Here is a 4,179-nt window from a genome sequence, read left to right on the forward strand (position 1 = left end):
CCGCGGCGCTCGCTCCCGGCTCCTTCCGCGGCGACCCGCGCGGCGACACCGGCCGAAGGGCTGGCGGGTCGGGGAGGAGGAGGAGGAGGGGGAGACGCCGTGAGGACACGCGCGACGGCCAGGGCGGGCGCGCGGCTCGGGGACGGAGGACGGCGGCGGGAGCGTGCGTGGAGCGGGGTTCGCTGTCGCTGAGAGAAAGCCCGGGCTGGGGGCGGCGGGGGGCGAGGGGGGCGCAGTTCCTGCCGCGTGAAGACGGGGAGACGCGGTGGTTCTAGTCCGAGGCGGAGAAGCCAGGAAGTTTCAGCCCTCCAGGGTCGCCTCGCCTCACGTCAGTTAGCAGCCGCCCACTGAGGATGCCACCCCCGTCTTGCGTGGGCCCCAGCCGGGGTGACACGTCAGGCAGTTGTGCCTCCCGAAGTGGAGGAATGCCTTGTGAGACGCACTCAAACTTCCGAGAGCGTCGCGCTCAGATTCCCAGGGAACGACTCGGAAATCAGGGTGTTGATTGGAGCCGCCGTGAGGAGGAAGAGCGTTGTCTCTGGGAGGAATTCCGTTAGTATCTGTCGCCAAGGGGCGGGCGGGGATGGGGGGGGACAGTCTTGAAACGGGGTTGGTGAGAGGAATGAAGAACCGGCGGTTTTTATAAATAACGAGGCTTGGCTGTGACTGCTCTGCTCTGCTAATTGCGAAGGTGGGGAGAACATGTGAACCCTCTTTTCCCTGGGAAAAAGAGATGCTTTAAAAAAAAAAAGTCGTTGAAGTCTTCGGTGCACTACAGGCCGTCACCGATTGTCAGTGAAAGATGAAGCCAAATTAACTGTCAAGTGATAAACTGAAGAATAAAAGCATCTAATAAATAGCGAAAAATGAACAGTTAATGTTAAGGATGATCACATGGAGTGTTGGAAGCTGAAGTTCTGTGAACATTTGTATCAGGGAGAGCAATAGAACTCCCTAGGTAAGTTTTGTTTGGAAAATGGGCAGGCAGCGTCATGTCCTTGGTCTAGTCTAGCCCCTCCCCCCTTTTTTCCCCAAGTAGAGGAAAATGAGTAACTTACTACAGTATCAGAACTGGAACTGGAACTAAACTTGTTTCTTCTTTCTATACCCAGTCCTTTCTGTTATGCACTACTGTTTCTCACATCACAGGAAAAGAAAATCATACTTCACACAAACTCAATGAATTTGAATGTAACTTTAGCATATGTATCATTGACCAATTCCCCAAAGATCTGATAAAAAAAAAATATGGCTAATGATGCCTTCCTTAATCACCTCATTGAGGCAAAAGGAAAAGAAAGAGGGAGAGAGGATGAAGAAATATAAAAAGAATGAATTTAATGTGTTCTGTAGCGTTTGCATGAGGTCAAAGGACAATACAACCAGTGAGTGAAAGGCCAAGGCAGCCAGCGTTGTCTGCTAAAACCAGAGGCATCCGTGCAGAAACAGCCATGTGCACAGTGTTCTCTGAGGGCACACCTGACTTTGGGAGAGTTAACACTTGGTGATGTACAGCGTGTTGGTTCAGTAGTAGTAAGTATAGTAAGCAAAATGAGAGCCCAGTTTCTCCTTGTTGAAAAAGAGAGTTACATATATGTAAGAAGAAATCTAGAAAACCTTTCTGGCAGGCTAGTAATAACGGGATCAGTCTCTATGTTAATACTCTGTCCCTTGAGAGGATCTGTGAGCGGTAAAACAGTCCAGAGTTTGGCTTCTAAATACAATTCCCCATTTTTCTTAGCAAAATAGTTGGTTCCAAGACTGGAGGAGAAAAAAAATACAAGATGAACTTGGAGCCTTAGTTGTGTCAGATAAAAGAATTTAAGCAAAAACTGCCAGGTGTACTGGTGCACGCCTTTAATCCCCTCACGCGGAAGGCAGAGGCAGGCGGATCTCTGAGTTCAAGGACAGCCTGGTCTAGAGAGCAAGTTCCATGACAGCCAAGGCTACACAAACCCTGTCTCAAAAATAAAATGAAAAAGCATAAACTAAGCCGGGCGGTAGTGGCACACGACTTTAATCCCAGCACTCGGGAGGCAGAGGCAGGCAGATCTCTCGAGACCAGCCTGGTCTACAAGAGCTAGTTCCAGGACAGGCTCCAAAACCACAGAGAAACCCTGTCTCGAAAAACCAAAAAAAAAAAAACAAAAAAAAAAACACTAATAAAGCGGGTCAAAAGGATATAGACCAACTTGCATTTCTTGGACTTTATTGAAAATAAATGAGCTTCATGTGAGAGATTGCACACGTGCTGTGGGACATGCATGTACGCACTTGTGGAAGACAACTTTCCAGAGTCTGTTCTCCTTCCACTGTTCATCTGCACGTGGGGCAAACTCGGGTCCTCAGGCTTGCGTGGCAAGCACCTGCTGAGCCGACTCTGCCCAGAGCTTCATTTCTTTGTTGTTAATGATAACGTACTACAGCCCATCAAATAACATATGAAATCGCACAGATAAAAATGTATGTTTGATAAGGATTGTAACAATTTCAAATAAATCCCCACAAAACTCTTAGTAATTACAAAGGGAGGGCACTTGACTAGCATGTCTAAGAGCCACAGCTAAAACATGTAGCAGAGAAAACTAGATAACTTCATGATGCTGAGAAGCCCAGTAGGCAACACCTGAGACACCATCTTAGTCATCTGATCAAGTGCCACCAATATTGTGGCAAATGGACATTTCATTCCACTTAATAGACTTTATTAAGAAGAGCTTTATTTAGTAAACCCCTGTATTCGTGTTTGGTCTGCTGGTTGAGTTTGAAAATGAAAATGGTTTTCCGGGCACATGAGAAAAATCAGGCTTAAGAACACTATAAGGATAAAAATCTTTTTAAAAGTGGGGGAGATAATAAGGTGCGCACACAAATGTTCAGTGCTGAGGAAAAAGGGTTGCAGGGTAGAACTCTGGATAATGCCAACATTTTAGTGGCAGCCTCCAGACATAGCAATTACGTACATGGGTTTGGATTCTGCACCCTCCTATCTCTATGACAACTTATGCACGAGTTTTAGGGTTTTTTTTTTTCATTTTAATGAGAATGATAAGAATATCTGCCTCAGCTTAGGATTCATTAAATGAGATAACCAACTGCTGAGAACAGCTTAGCTTCTAATAAGCCATATAGCTGTTAACTGTAATTAGCCATAATTGTTTGGTTATTAATAGTATTAGAGAGGACAATAAAGAGCAGCTAGAAAATTGTCTCAAATTAGAGTTTGAATTTTTAAAAATATGGATGGCAGGATTGCTCAGTGGGTAAAGACGCTTGCCACCAAGTCTGACAATCTTGAGTTCTATCCCCAAGACCTACATGGTAGGAGAGAACCAACTCCTGCAAGTTGTCCTCTGATCTGTGCACACTATCATGGCATGTGTGTGCACACAGACACAATTTAAAAAGAGAAAGACACCTGCCTCCACACAGGTGTAAGAGTTGTAGTGAGGTTCCCTCTGTCTAGGTCATGGATGCTGCAGTCCTGGCAGTACACCTCTGAGCTGCGCATATGTTTAGTGCTCATCCCCAGAAGCTGCATTTCTCCAGCGTAGCAATTCTGTTTATAGTACTGCTGGCACTTTCCTGTCTCCATAAATGTGTCTGTTAGTTTCTTTGGGGGAAAAAAAATATGCTTTAGACTTTAAGCTACTGTCATGCATTAATTGATAGTGATTTCTTGAATTTTTAATATTTTTTAGATTTATGTGCATGAAAGTTTTGCTTTCATGTATGTATTGTGTACCACATGCATACCTGATGCCTGTGGAGGTTAGAAGGGTATCAGATCTCCCAGACCTGGAATTACAGATTATTGTAAACCACCACGTGGTGCTGGGAACTGAACCTGGGTCCTCTGCAAGAGCAACAAATGATCTTAATCACTAAACCATCTAATTTTTAGCCTCATGATTTGTTTTTTTATAGCACTTTCTATTACTTGATCCTCACAGTGGCTCATTGTATTAACCCAAGAGACAGAAAATATCCTCACACCCGGAAGACTGGGAAGTTTTAATTTTATAAGATGGAGGGAAACAGATAAAGTCTGATAAAGCAAAGGACTGCATCATGGGTGCTGGAAAAGTAGGAAAACACGCCGGGCAGTGGTGGCGCACACCTTTAATCCCAGCACTCGGGAGGCAGAGACAGGCGGATCTCTGTGAGTTCCAGACCAGC

Source organism: Microtus ochrogaster, unplaced genomic scaffold, assembly GCF_000317375.1.
Source record: "Microtus ochrogaster isolate Prairie Vole_2 unplaced genomic scaffold, MicOch1.0 UNK4, whole genome shotgun sequence".
NCBI classification, from domain to species: domain Eukaryota; kingdom Metazoa; phylum Chordata; class Mammalia; order Rodentia; family Cricetidae; genus Microtus; species Microtus ochrogaster.